A 15,964-nucleotide genomic window follows, 5' to 3' on the forward strand; every position below is an offset into this window, starting at 1 on the left:
GAACACAAGGGCGGCTTCCTCTCAGAGGTACTTGCAGTGATCATTGTTCCTGCACGGCGCCGCGGGACACAGAGACCCGGAACCTCTTTGGGGTAGGGCTGATGGTCAGCCATTGCTGTTTGCTCCACCCTGGTGATTCCCTGAGACCCCACCCCACCCAATTTACAACCTCACCCAAGCTGTGCGAGGAGGCTTTTGCATATGAATGGCCTGGCCCTTTGCAATCTGAAACCTAACATACTGCAGCTGGGTCAGAGAGCCCCAGAGCCTCAAAAAGAAGGTCCAAGGCTCAACAGCAGCTTGCATTGCTTCACAGCTGGGCCTCATCTGGGCACCTCCAAACCCCAAACAAAGAGAAGGAATCTGCATATTCTGTAGCTCCTGCTGGGTGGCCTCAGGCAGTGGCTGACTTTGCACCTCCTTGGAGATCCAAGAGCCAGTGTACCCAGTGGTCAGAGTGAGACCATCCAGATTACAGCTCTTCAGATCCATAAGAGACACATTCAGGGGGCTGACTCAGTGAGTGCCAAAGCCCCACTGAAGCAAGTCTTGCCCCATAAGGGTGTCTCCAGCACAGAAGTTCTCCCATCGTGACACACTGATCCTCACAGCCAGTTGGCCTGGAGATCAATTCCTCCCAGTGATAACAACAACAATCAAGCCTTAACTACAATAAGACTGTGCACACAGCCCTAGCCGCCTTGGCTCATTGGATAGAGCTTCAGCCTGCAGACTGAAGGGTCCCAGGTTCGATTCCTGCCAAGGACACATGCCTGGGTTATGGGCTCAATCCCCAGTAGGGGGCATGCAGGAGGAAGCTGATCAATAATTCTCTCTCATCATTGATGTTTCTATCTCTCTCTCCTTCTCCCTTCCTCTTTGAAATCAATAAAAGAATATATTTTTTAAAAAAAGACTGTGCACACAGCCCACAAAGGGGTGCACCAAGAGTGTCCACCACAGGTAATTAGGGAGGCTGAGCCACTGGGCCCTATAGGACACCTAGCACATAAAGCCACTCTATCAACACAGGGAAGCAGCCAAAATGTGGAGACAAAGAAACAGGTCACAAATTAAAGAAATGGAGGAAAGCAAACTACTGAATATAGAGTTCAAAAGCACGGTTATAAGGTTACTCAAGAATCTTCTAGAAACCTCCGAGAAATATAGTGAGACCCTCAAGGATATGAAAAAGGACCAATTAGAAATTAAGTATACACTGAATGAAATAAAGAATAATATACAGAGATCCAACAGCAGACTAGAGGATCCCAAGAATCAAGTCAAAGATTTGAAATACGAAGAAGCAAAAAAACACCCAACCTGAAAAGCAAAAAGAAAAAAGAATCCAAAAATATGAAGATAATGCAAGCCCTGACTGGTTTGGCTCAGTGGATAGAGCGTCGGCCTGTGGGGGAGGTCCCGGGTTTGATTCCAGTCAGGGACGTGTGCCTTGGTTTCGGGCATATCCCCAGTGGGAGGTGTGCAGAAGGTGGCTGATTGGTGTTTCTCTTTCATTGATGTTTCTGGCTCTCTCTCCCTCTCCCTTCCTCTCTGTGGAAAATCAATAAAAAATATTTTAAAAAAAGATAATGCAAGGAGCCTCTGGGACAACTTCAAGCGTACCAACATCAGAATTATGGGGGTGCCAGAAGAAGAGAGAGAACAAGATATTGAAAACCTATTTGAAGAAATAATGACGGAAAACTTCCCCCACCTGGTGAAAGAAATAGACTTACAAGTCCAGGAAGCACAGAGAACCCCAAACAAAAGGAATCCAAAGAGGACCACACCAAGACACATCATAATTAAAATGCCAAGGGTAAAAGACAAAGAGAGAATATTAAAAGTGTTGCAGAAGACCAAAGAAATACCAAGCATGCTTCCTAGAGAAAGGGAGGGACCCCGTTTATTAATACCAGTGGACTCCGGGAATAATTTCCCAATCAGAGTGAAGAAACACGCAGAGGGCTTCACTTTTTATAACCTTCTGAGGTCTTAGTCTTGCATATATGGTTCCACCCCCTTTTGTGGGCTTACAGGAAGGCCCCCAGGTGTTGGGGGTCCCCAGGCCATATCCGATGATCTGTCCTGGGGCCAGCAATAAGGACCCTTCCCCCCACCAGGGCAGTGCATTGTTCACAGTTTTTATGGCCTGACATGCCTTGCAAGACCAGTTTCCTCCTCAAATGGAATACTACTCAGCTATAAAAAAGAAGAAAATCTTATCTTTTATTATTAGGGGCAGGAATAGAATATTGGGGACTAGCTATAGTTGTAAGAAATATTAATCATGCTCTATTAACCGTGATTGGCTTGATATGATTAAAGAAAGGCCATTTTAACCTGGCTGGGAGTTGTGTGCACTCTCAGAGTCAACCTTGGACCTGGGAGTCAACCTTGGAATGTGGTCCATTATCAGAAAGATTAACAACCTTGTTGCCCAAACAATGGAGTCCTGCTGCATTACCGATAACCTGTAACCATTATACCCATTCTTATTCCTTTTGCCTACTTCCCCATGTAATCTTTGTCCTACCCAATATAAGCAGCTGGCTTATGGGGCAGTGCAGAGCAGATTTTCATGGATGACCTGCTACTTTCCCATACTGTTAGCATTATTGAAATAAACACTCATCCATGATTCAACCCCTTCTCTGCTTACTTGGCTCAGGTAGCGACAGGCAGCCTGGACCCATTGGTTGTCCAGTTTCATTATGAAAGCATGGATGGACCTGGAGAATAGTATGCTAAGTGAAATAAGCCTGTCAGAGAAACATAAGTACCCTAGGGTTTTATTTATATGTGGAATTTATTGAACAAAATAAACTATGAACAAAATGAAAACAGACTCATTAGATACAGAGAACAGACTGACGACTGTCAGGAGATTGGGGTCTGGGTGAAAAAGTTTAAGGGATTAAGCAAATAAAAACAACAACTCGTAGACACAGACAATAGAATGGTGATTATCATAGGGAAAGGGGGGGTAGGGAAGGTAGAAGAGGATAAAGGGGAGATAAAAGGTGAAGGGAGGAGACTCGAGTTGGGGTGGTGGACACACAACAATATACAGATGATGTATTCTAGAATTGTTAACACCTGAAACCTATATATTTTTTATTATTTTTGTTAATCCTCACCCGAGGATATTTTTCCATTAATTTTTAGGGAGAGTGGAAGATAGAGGGCAAGACAAAGTGAAACTTCTATATGAGAGACACACATTGATTGGTTGTCTCCTGCAAGAGCCCCGACCAGGGCCTGGACGGGGAGAAGCCTGCAACCTAGGTGCATGCCCTTAACCGGAATCAAACATGGGACCGTTTGGTCTGCAGGCTGACGCGCTATCCACTGAGGCAAACCAACTAGGGCTGAAACCTATATAATTTTATTAACCAATATTATCTAAATAAATTTAAAAAAATTTTTAAAGAATTAGGAGCAGATTGTCCTCCCACACCCCCACCCACACCCCCCCCTTTTTTTTTTTTTTTTTTTGTAAATCCTCAAAATCAATATTTTTCCATTGATTCTTCGAGAGCATGGAAGGAAGGGGGAGACACAAAGAGAGAAACATTGTTGTGAGAGCAACACATTGATTGGTTGACTCCCACATGTGTCCCGACTCAGGCAGGGGACTGAGCCTGCAGCTGAGGTATATGCCCTTGACTGGAATCAAACCCAGGACCCTTCAGTCTGAGGGCCAATGCTCTATCCACTGAGTCAAACCGGCTAGGGCACACTACCCCTTTTTAAAAAATCTAAATAGTGATATATCACACGTAGAAGTCTGCATCTTGCTTTTTTCATTTAACACATTGGAGATTGTTATGTCACTATTCCTAAAGAGCTTCCTTTCCTGTTTAAGGTGTTTTTTTTTTTTAATATGAAGCATGTTTCTTTAAAAAATATATATTTTTATTGATTTTTAGACAGGAAGGGAGAGTGATAGAAACATTGATGAGAGGAACATCATTGATAAGCTGCTTCCTGCACACCCCCTCCTGGGGATTGAGCCCACAACCACAGCATGTGCCCTGACCAGGAATCAAACCGGTGACCTCTTGGTTCCTGAGTAGACACTCAACCACTGAGCCACACCGGCTAGACCCTATTTTATTTTTTGAAATCTGAATAGTATTCTATAAGATGGAGAAGCCATAACTTATTTTACCAGCCTCTTTATGGGAAATTAGGTTTATTCTAATCATTTGCTCTTATTCATGTCTCCAATGAAGATAGTAAGACTTAACATAAATTGTTTCCTTTGAAAGTCATAAATGGAAGTTGAAATACATTAGTCAATTTTTCCTATTGTCCATCTCCTAGAAATATATAAAATATAACAGTGCAGAATGTTATAAAATTTTTTGAGGTATATGGTTTTTGGCCAATGTTGGCCATTTGGGCAATTATAGTAGTTAATGTGAAAATTAGTTAACATAAGTACAGAGCTTAGAGTCAATAAAGTTATTCCACCTACATTAGTCTCACCAATGAGGTCAGGATTATTATCATTTCCATTTTACAGATGATATGCAAAAAGGTTAACTGCCTTGTCCATGAATTATAGGTAGTAAATGGGGTGCCAGAATTTGAATTCTAGTTGAGTGTCTGACTTGATGTTTAGCATCAAGGCAGCTGAGCGGCTATGTTTCTTAGTGAACATATATAACCCATTAGTGCTCACTCCACCCTGCAAGCTCCAGGCTATCACCTTTTAGATTAATTGCTCAAAACTAAAGCTGGGCTTTCCAGTGGCAATGGCTTAATTTGCTAAATAGAATCATGACTCAGGAAAGTTATATTTTAGATCTAACTCTCTTCCTAACTTGAGTTAGATTAGCACACTTTGAATGAAATGTTTTACAAAAATATTCTACTCATCTACTGTGGATTGATGTAAAGATATTTGCTAAGGATCTGATTCAATTAATATCTTCCACATCAGGTATAGGGTGGCCAGAACCTAGTTCTTAGGTTACTACTTATTTATTTCACTAAATGAATACTTAATTATACTCAGTGCATATGTTACTTACTGTGTTCACTAGGTGCAGAAGTAGGAGCTGTGGCTCTAGCCTTTAGTAACTTACATTTTTAAAAAAACAGACCGGACACTCCAGGATCATAGTTCCTGGGGCTTTGGTGGCGCTACACCTTGGTTGAAGGAGTTGCACAGGCATCTATCTCTTCCACAGCTGACTCCTGGACAGGGAGGAATTTTGAGGTAGGCATTGTTAGTAAGAGTCCCAGGCTCATTTTTCTGGGTAGGGCAACTGGAGAATCAACCTGGGACCTACATTGGAAAGTGCTTCATTTCTTTTTCAGAATTTCTGTATTTAACAATTCCAAGGAGGCCTTTAAATGCAATTATCTTGGTCAGGAAGGGCAGTTCAGTCTAAATGGCCGTGGGCCCACACCCTCGTATCACATTGGGTTATGTGGCTATTCTTGTTCTGTTCAAAACAGCTGGGGAGGAATCTGCAGGCCCAAAAAATTTTTCTGTCTTTTCCATATTGCACTGTTAATGTTAATGCAATGACAGTGCTTACCTAGTTAACTGCAGCAAATGATTTATAAAATTTATAAAAATGCATAATACTAAAAAAAAAAGCAACCATGTTTGTTACATTTGTTGTTTGCTGTAAAAAAGAAAGGTGAAAAATACTAATATGGCAAGATTGGTGCTTCTTTTTTAAAAATTATTTTATTTATTTCAGAGAGAAAGGGAGAGGAAAAGAAAGAGAGAAACATCAATGATGAGAGAGAATCATTGACTGGCTGCCTTCTGGGGATGCCCTCCACTGGTGATTGAGCCAGCAGCCCAGGCCTATGCCCTTGGTCGGAATTGAACCCGGGACCCTTCAGTCCACAGGCCAACACTCTATCCATTGAGCCAAACCAACTAGGGCTATGCTTCTTCTTTTTTTTTTTTTTAAATCCCCACCCGAGGACATTTTTCCATTGATTTTTAGAGAGAGTGGAAAAGACAGGGAAAGACAGAGATAAATATTGATGTGACAGAAACACATCAACTGGCTGCCTCCTGTACGCGCCTAGACCGGAGGAGCCTGCAACTGAGGTACATGCCCTTGAACGTAATTGAACCCGGGACCCTTCAGTCTGCAGAGCCAATGCTCTCTTCACTGAGCACTACTAGCCATATTGATGCTTCTTGTGTTCAATGATTAACTTGTAGAAATTATGCAGTTTTAATATTGATTTTAAATGAGAATTAATGGTGACATAAAATTGTCCCTCTCCCCTTTCCCTACAAATCTTAGGGCCAACGCCAGCCATCACCACAATTGGAGGCATGCCATGCCTTTTACGCAGTTTGGTTTTCAATTTCCCAGGTTCCCAGGTGTCCCTTCTCCAAAGCTTCTGATGCAAATGAGAGGACGCCCAGCTGTGGAAGTGGGAGGAGCTTGAGTTTTGGATTGAAAAGCCCAGGAATGAGAGGCAGCACCTTTTTTCCCTCTGGTTTTGTCCTGGTTGTCTCCTGTAGGTTAAAGGTATCGGTTTGGAGATGGTGTTTGGTTCTCCTGAAGACAAAAGACGAAGAAAGGTTCTCTGATCATCAGCCTCTAGTGGCCTAAGGAATGTCATCTGTCTCAAAAATGCTCTTTCGGTAGCATTTTCTCTCTTATTTTTTTCCATTTTCCTTTTTTTTTTTTTCTCACGTGAGGATGTTTTTATTGATATTTATTTATTTATTTATTTTAGATGAAGAGAGAAACATTGATGTGGGAGAGAAACATTGATGTGAGAGAAACATTAATTGACTGCCTACTCCAGGCTCCCCAATAGGGAATCTATCTAACCCACCACCTGGGTACGTGCCCTAACCAGGAATCAAGCCCAAGACCTTTTGGTGTTCAGGATGACGCTCCAACCAACTGCGCCACTCAGCAGGGTTCCTCCACTCTTTTTTAGTTCTACATTGCTTTCGGGTCCCCAAAACCTCTAATCAGCTCTCACCAAGTTCATCGTGATTCTATTCAACCACAACTGCATCAAGGAAGTCATTAAACCTGATCAAAGTAAGTGCTTTGTTCCATGTTTACTTCACGTATTTTTAAAAGATTTCTACCCATTTAAATGCTTTTAAATTTGTTATGTTTTCTTAAAATATTTTTTAAAATATTTATTGTTCAAAATATTACATAGGTCCTCCTTTGAAATTTATGTTATTTTAGGAACAAATGGAAACTCTTAACTTTTCTTTGCTGTTATTTTGGGAAGTTCTGCTTTGATGTACAGAAATTTGCTTTACTGGTGGATGACAAAGGTGCGTCTTTGGCGCTAGTGGATTTGGCAGCACAGGAACACGGAGGCAGCCATGCAGAAGGCTGAAAAAACACTATTTCTGGGTTTAAAAAAAGACCAAGATCCTTAATTTCACTGTTCAACTTAACGTATGATTTGTGCAAGTTACTTAAATTTGCTAACAGTTGGTGTACTTATAGGTTTTTAAAAGATGAAATGACGGGAACTAAAAATATGAAGAATTTATTTGAGCAAAAATCAAATTGAATCAGGAATTGTAAGTCGTGAGGAGCTGCCTTATTTGGCTTACAGCTTAAAGCCTAATTAGGTGTTTGTGATTGGTTACCTTTAGATTTTAGTATCTTTTTAAAACACATATTTTTGTTGATTTCACAGAGGAAAGGGGTGGGAGAGATAGAAACATCAATGACCAGAGAGCATCATTGATCCGCTGCCCCCCTCCTCGGCTGCCCTAAGCCTGCAACCTGGGCATGTGCCCTGACCAGGAATCAAACCATGACCTCCTGATTCATAGGTCCACACTCAACCCTGAGCCGTGATGGCTGGGCTAGGTTTTGATTTCTTAACCTTAAGGCAGCAGTGCCGGGGTGCACTGGTGTACCGCGGCGGTGGCGGTGCACTGGTGTACCCGGGCGGTGGCGGTGCATTGGTGTACCGCGGCGGCGCACTGATATATCCGGCGCACTGATATATCCGGGCGCACTGGTGTACCGCGGCGGTGGCGGCGCACTGGTGTACCCAGGTGCACTGGTGTACCGCGGTGGTGGCGGCGCACTGGTGTACCCGGGCGCACTGGTGTACCCGGGCGCACTGGTTTTCCCCGGGCGGTGGCGGTGCATTGGTGTACCGCGGCGGCGCACTGGTATATCCGGGCGCACTGGTGTACCGCGGCGGTGGCGGCGCACTGGTGTACCCGGGTGCACTGGTGTACCCTGGCGGCGGTGGCGGGGGGCGCACTGGTGTACCACAGCAGCAGTGGTGGTGCACTGGTGTACCCTGGCAGCGGCGCACTGGTATATCCGGGTGCACTGGCGTACCGCGGCAGCAGTGGTGGTGCACTAGTGTACTCTGGCGGCGGCGGCGGCGCACTGGTGTACTCCAGCAGCAGCGGCGGCGGCGGCAGCGGCGCACTGGTGTACCCTGGCGGCGGTGGCGGGGGGCGCACTGGTGTACCACAGCAGCAGTGGTGGTGCACTGGTGTACCCTGGCAGCGGCGCACTGGTATATCCGGGTGCACTGGCGTACCGCGGCAGCAGTGGTGGTGCACTAGTGTACTCTGGCGGCGGCGGCGGCGCACTGGTGTACTCCAGCAGCAGCGGCGGCGGCGGCAGCGGCGCACTGGTGTACCCTGGCGGCGGCGGCGCACTGGTGTACCCTGGCGGCGGCGGCGCACTGGTGTACCCTGGCGGCGGCGGCGCACTGGTGTACCCTGGCGGCGGCGGCGCACTGGTGTACCCTGGCGGCATGCCGAAGCCAAAGCACCTTGGTGTGCCACAAAAATTTTAAAACATGTGATACCTGATATTAGTAAGCGGCACTGACCTCTTTTTCCTTAGATTGTCAAATAAAAAAATGACAACAGCCAACACAGCAATAGCTGTTCGGTGTGAATGAATCAAAAGTATACCTATATTTTTTTAAAATATATTTTATTGATTTTTTACAGAGAGGATGGGAGAGGGATAGAGAGTTAGAAACATCGATGAGAGAGAAACATCGATCAGCTGCCTCCTGCACACCTCCTACTGGGGATGTGCCCGCAACCAAGGTACATGCCCTTGACCGGAATCGAACCTGGGACCTTTCAGTCTGCAGGCCGATGCTCTATCCACTGAGCCAAACCCGTTAGGGCAAAAGTATACCTATTTTTTGTCAGATCGACAAGAAATATGTATTTTTCGCTGCGCCACAAAATTTAAGTAATTAATTTTTGTGTGCTGTGAGATGACAAAGGTTGAAAATAACTGCTTTAAGGCATTGCAGGCTTGGGTTTGGGTTTGCTCTTGTAGGCCACCAAAGCATTAAAGCTACTTCAGTCCACTGGCCTCCTTATTCAATTAACTTAACAAAGTAAAATGGAGATAACAGATGACTCTCAAGGTTATTGAAAACTAAGTTTTTAAAAAAAAGGCAAATTCATTAGCAAGTAGACATTTAATTTTTTCATTCAACTATTGAGCACTTTTTACTTTCAAACACTTGGAACTCAATAACCAAAGTGACAAATAATTGGCTTGTGGAGTCAACATAATGGTAAATAGCATAGTCGGTATGAGGTGTAAGAGGTTAACAGAGCAATGTCATACAGTAGAGCAGGACTGAGGGATCAGGAGGTTAAGGTTGGTCACAATGAAAGGTGACATCTCAGACCTGAAGGTGACAGAGGCTAACCATGAAGATGTCTGGGGAAAAAAGCCTTCCAGGTAGAGGGAACAGCCAGCGCAAAGGCCCTGGAGCAGGCCTGTCTTGTTTTGAAAGCACAGCAGTGAGCCGTGCCACGGGGATTAGGGGAGACGATAGGAGGTGGATTAAAAGGTGAGGGGTAGAGCCCTAACCGGTTTGGCTCAGTGGATAGAGTGTCAGCCTGCAGACTGAAGGATCCCAGGTTCGATTCCGGTCAAGAGCATGTACCTTGGTTGCGGGCACATCCCCAGTGGGGTGTGTGCAGGAGGCAGCTGATCGATGTTTCTCTCTCATCGGTGTTTCTAACTCTCTATCCTTCCTCTCTGTAAAAAATCAATAAAATACATTTAAAAAATAAGTAAAAGGTGAGGGGTAGGGAGGCAGCAAGCCAGATCAAGGAGAGCCTGGTAGGCGATTAAAGGACTTTGGGTTTTGCTCTGACTTCCTTTTAAAAGGATTTCTCTGGCTGCTGGGTGGAGAGACTAGAAGGCAAGGGAGGAATCAGGGAGAACTGCTGGGAGGGGGTTTCGGTAATCTGGTTGAGAGAAGATGAGGTGAAGTAAGGTCAGGTGAGTAATGCTTAGTTGCTGTGTAAATTGTGAACAGGGAGCCAATAGAGACTTTCCAGACAGACCAAGTGGAACATGAAAGAAAGAGAGTGGTCAAGAACGATCACAAAGATTTAGGACTGAAAAGGAAGGATCCCATTGCCAGTAATGGAGGGAGGGAAGGGAGGTTGGGTGTGGAGAGGAGCCTGGAGGTTAGCTCAGACTGGTGTTTGGACTGGAAGGTTGAGTTTGCAATGTCTATTAGGTGCTCACATGTGATGCCAGGTAGGCAGTTGGATAAAATGCAGCGGGGGTCTCAGGAGAGAGGTCTGAGCTGGGGTGTAAATGTGGGAGTCATGAGCTTGAGAGGTGGCTCTTCACGCTGCAGGACTGAAGGAGAGAGCAGGAGTAGGAGAGGAGGTCCTGGGGCCCTCTTGTGATAAGAGAAAAAGAGGAACCAGGAGCAAAGGCCTAGGAGGAAGCATCCAGTCCGTAGGAGACAAATCAAGGGGTGTGGTATCTCGGAAGCCAAGTGAAAACAGAGCTTTGAGACAGAGTGATCCACTGAGTCACATGCTGCCCATGGATCAGGTAAGATGAGAAGGAGCATTGGCTGACGAGTGTAGCTTCGCAGAGGCCATTGGTAGCTGATGCAAGCAGTCTGTGTAGAGTGATAGGGATGGTTAAGAGGAATTTGGGGAAGAATTGTGGCCCTCAAATGTATATTACTCTTGGGGGATTTTTGCTGCAAATGAGAGCAGTAACTGGTAGAGACAGAGGGGAGATAACAAGGAAAGAAGTGTTTGCTTGTTTGTTTAAGATTGGAGAAATAACAGCTTTTGGGCACACTCATAGGAGTAATTCAGTAGTAGATGGGGAAAAGCTGATGGTGCAGAATTGGGTAGAAAGTGGGATAATATTCTTGAGTAGGGGAGAAGGAATAGATTAAGTGACTTTGGACTAGAGCACAGATAGACGAAGGGTCAGCAAACTTTTCTGTAAAGGACCGATGGCAAATATGTTTTTGGCACAACTATTGTGCTGAGGCTCTGAAAGCACCATAGATAATACCTGAATGAAGGGGCAATGCAACTTCATTTAGGCTCACTAAAATTTTTATTTTATATAATTTTCGCAGTGGGATAGATTTGGACCACGGCCCTAATTTGCCGACCCCCCCAATTGAATATAAGTAATGAGAGGAGTCTGGAACTTCTCCTGAGTACTTAGATTTTCTCAGTGAAGTAGAACCCTGAGAGTTGGTATAGAAGATTTTAGGAGAGAAACAAAGGCATAAAATACAAAGCATGCATTGACTAGGAATATATATATATATATATATATATATATATATATATAGAGAGAGAGAGAGAGAGAGAGAGAGAGAGAGAGAGAGAGGAGGGGGGGAGAGAATGATTTTTCATGTAGCATTAAGACCCTTTTGGAGGTTTTCGGGCATGAACGTGAAGTGAGCTCTGTTCAGTGGGGTTGTGTTTTTCTCCAGCACAATCAGCTGCACATTGGACTTTTTAAAAATATGTTTTTATTGATTTCAGGGAGAAGGAGAGAGAGATAGAAACATCAATGATGAGAGAGAATCATTGATTGGCTGCTTCCTGCATGCCCCCTATATGGGGATTGAGCCACAACCCAGGCACGTGCTCTGACTGGGAATCAAACTGTGACCTCCCAACTGAGCTGGGCAAAAAGTTGGGCTTTAACACGCTGTGGTTTTGTCAGGAAGTTGCAAGTAGGAGGAGACCAAAGGAGTTGAGAGTTTATATTAGAGTGGTTAAAGACGCATTAAGATACCAAGAACTTATATGCATATGTGCATAACACATGGACACTGACAATAGTGCCATGAAGGCCTGGAAGGGGAGTAATGGGGTGGAAGGGGTCAATGGTGCCGGGGGTGGGAATAGAGACATTGATAATACTTTTAACAATAAAGATAAATTTAAAAAATATAGGAGGCCTAGTTAAATCTGAACTTAAGATAAACAACATCTGATTTTTTAGAATAAGAATATTCCATGATTAGGAGGAAGAGAAAACATAACACAGTTGAGGGAGCTTTTCAAATTGGGATCACCGATAGATCAGAGGTTTTTCGGGGGAAAGCGTGTTGGAGAGAGCTACCAGAAAGAGTGAGACAGAACTGGATCCTTGACATCGAGATTATGAGCATTTGCAGCCACCAAGATTGAGGGTTGAGGGTTCAATCACTGAGATAAATCAGTGGCATTGGGTGGAAGACAGTGGTCTTTCCAAAGTCATTAGAAGTAAGGAATTGACTGTTCAAGGGTATCACGCACATCAACAGCATATTTACATGCCATAAGATGACTGAAGTAACTGCATGCTTGCCCCGTGTCCATGCGCCCAGCACTGTGTAGGGACATAAAATAATGGTGAATCAGAGTGTTCCAGTGTAGAGTGATATGGAAAGTCCATCTAGAACTAGATCAAAGAGGCTTTGAATGTCACATTAAGATACTTATAAGATATTTAGGAACACTAATTTAATATCCCTCTCTTCCCCTGTGAAGTAAAGTAGCAAAATCAATGAAATCAGTTAACCTAGTCCTATTTGACACCTGAATATGAAAGCATTTTGAATACTTGAAACACATTATGCTATGATATCACATAAATTAGGGTTGGGTAAATTGCAGTTTCTCTTTTTGTTGTTGTCATTGTTATTTTAAGCTTTCCTAATCTTCTGGTTACTTTTTAAATGAAAGTAATTTAGAAAATACTTTCGGGTTGCCTGGAACAAGTGAGTAAAACCAAACTAAATAAAGAGGAAGGTTGAGCCCTTAAAATATGCATGGGATGGCTGTGGCTGGCACTGAGGTTGGAGGCTGACTCTAGGAGGACTTAGGGAGGGGCCAGCAAGAGCTGGGTGAGGTGGAGGTGAAGTTCAGACCCTTAAGAGGAAGGGAGGAGGGGAGCATACATTGTTTGCTAATGAATGTCTCTGCACTGTATGCTCACACTACTGCCCTCATCATGTATACACACACAGGTTGTAACTGGGATTTGGGAACAAACTGGAAGGCAAAGGAGACAGAAAGGGGGCTTTAGAGTTGTTTGGTTTTCAAATTACAGCCCACCCTGCAAGATGCTGGCTACCATATGGGGCCACTTAAGAAAGTAAGCTCTGCCTCGTTATCCAATCAGAACTGGAAAATGACTAGGTGATTTGCATAACTATGATGTAACAAGTTCTGGAAAACCCGCAGAGTCTACAGAGAAGCAACAAACTAGCACCCACAGAGATCCTTACTGGGGCCTGGAGAGCAAAGATTTAGTGAAAGGGGGTGGTAGGCGATGGTGACAAACCTTCTAACAGAACCCCAGGGACTAAGTTCACAGAGAGCAGAGCGGTGCGGGGGGGAAGGGGGGGTATTGTGCACAGCTGTGTGCTCATTCCTAGCAGAGCTCCACAGGTTGGAGAGAGCAATCGATGTTGAATGAACGAATGAGTATGGAACTGTTGTAGAAAACACTTGGAATCCCCTAGGGCCTAGGCTACCTTTGACCACTTATTGAGATATGCGACCTGGGGCAAGTGAATTAGCATCTCTGAGCCTCAGTTTCCTCATGGAATAATCAGACTAATTTTGGCCAACACCTCCACACCTTTTGCAGAGATGACCAGATAGTGTTTAACCTTGAAGAGTTTTACTGACAGGATAAGAGATAGGGGGCAATCACTGAGTGGTAGGAACAGATTTTTAGAAACAGAACCCAAATCTCAGCAATAGTTATTTCTAGATTTGGGGCAATAGTTAGACTTCTCAAGACAGTCCAATTCATTGTATATAGTGCAGATTATTCATAGGTTCTTTCCAAAAAATTGAAATTGTTCTCTATCAATCCCTCTTTGGCACTGGGTTAAATCCAGGCCTGAAGGACATGGAGCATGTCCTTATGATGATCATGGCATTACTGCTCCCCACAGCTGTCCACACAGTGGACACTCAGAAAAAATGCTTGTGGCATTGAGCCTAGCCTTGCCTTGTCTTTCAGTGATTGCCAACAGATGAAATAGCTCTCATTGCAATCTCTCCAAGTTCACCACTGCTGTTGTACTCCGTGAGACACTGGCTGCAAGCCCTGACCCGAACACCCTCGTGGGAAGATAGATTTAGGTTCTCATTAATTCATTCCGTCAAGAAGCATTTATTGAGTGACCACTCTGTGCCAGACAGTGTTGTAAATGCTGGGAACACACCACGGACCAAAATAGGCACCTCCCTTGTGGAGCTTATGGTCTCATGTGAGAAAATAGAGAATACATGATGAGTATGTTAATTTTATTTTTTTAAATGTATTTTTATTGATTTCAGAGAGGGAGGGAGAGAGAGAGAGAGAGAATCATGGATTGGCTGCCTCCTGCATGCCCGCAACCCAGGCTCTTGACCAGAATCGAACCTGGGACCCTTCAGTCTGAAGGCTGAAGCTCTAGTCACTGAGCCAAACTGACCAGGGCAATGATCTTTTAGAAGGTCATAAACTTACAGCAGGTAAAAGGAATTGGGAGTGTCAGGATGGGAAGTGTGCTGGTTTCAATTTAAATAGGATGGCCTTGTATCAGGATGATAACCTCAGGGTGGGGGGCGGGGGAGGGCAGAGGGAACAGGCCGTGCAAAGATCCTGAGGTGCAAGGCCTGCCCAGTGGCCTGGACCTGTGAGCAAGGCGGAGGGAGCAGGAGGCCAATCAGAGAGATGTGGGCTCGAGCTGCACAGTGCACCTCTAGCCACACATGATGTTGAGCTATTGACATGTGACTAGTCCACATGGAATGTACTGTATGACTAATGACACACATTTCGAAGACTTGGAATGAAAACAAGAATGTAAAATTTCTCAATTCTCATATGGATTCTCCATTGAAATGATAGTATTTTAGAGATACTATGTTAAATAAAATAAACAACCAAAATTTATTTTCCTTTATGGCTACCAGGAAATTTATAATGTCACAAGTGGCTCCTGCTATATTTCTTTTGGACAGTGAGGTTTAGAGTTGTCCTCATTCTAAGGACTTTGGCTTTTTTTTTTTTAATTGAAATGGGGCCCTCACAGAGTTTAGAGCTGGAATTACATGATCTGGCTTTTTGAAAAGGGATTACTCTGGCCTGGCTGGTGTGGCTCAGTGGTTGAGCATCAACCTATGAACCAGGAAGTCATGGTTCAATTCCTGGTCTGGGCACATGACCTAGTTGCCAGCTTCATCCCCACTAGAGGGTGTGCAGGAGGCAGCCAATCAATGATTCTCTCTCATCCTTGATGTTTCTATTTCTTTCCTTCTCCCTTCCTATCTTAAATCAACAAAATAATAAAATAAAATGGATTACTCTGGTTGCTGTGTTGAGATTAAATTGTGGGAGCTCACGATGGAAGCAGGAGACCTTCTGGGGGGAGATAATGGTGGCTTAACATAGGGTGGTAGTATGCAGATGGTGAGATGTGGTTGGACTCCAGCTATACTTTGAGTGTAGAGTCCACAAGATGTCCTGCAGAATTAGACATGGGATGTGAGAGAAAGGAAGGGATCAAATATGCCTGCAATGATTTTTGCCTCAGAAACTGGAGGAGCGGAATTGCCATCAGAAAGACTGTGGACAGAGCAGTGGAATATCAGGATATCGTTTGGGGTGTCCACTGGGTGGTGATGGCAGGTGGTGAGGACAGCACTTAGGGG

At 44.3% G+C, this 15,964-nt stretch overlaps 1 protein-coding gene across 1 annotated transcript in view; it reads left to right on the plus strand.

Annotated features, from left to right (window-relative positions):
* Positions 1-6,517: 6,517 nt before the first annotated feature.
* Positions 6,518-15,964, plus strand: part of GCM1 (glial cells missing transcription factor 1) — a 44,383-nt gene continuing 34,936 nt past the window's right edge. The window contains exons 1-2 of the mRNA XM_079781513.1: positions 6,518-6,637; positions 6,733-7,049. The gene's annotated coding sequence lies outside the window, so the exon portion shown is untranslated. The remainder of the gene's footprint in view (positions 6,638-6,732; positions 7,050-15,964) is intronic.

This window comes from Cnephaeus nilssonii, assembly GCF_951640355.1.
Source record: "Cnephaeus nilssonii genome assembly, chromosome: 9".
Classification (NCBI taxonomy): Eukaryota; Metazoa; Chordata; class Mammalia; order Chiroptera; family Vespertilionidae; genus Cnephaeus; species Cnephaeus nilssonii.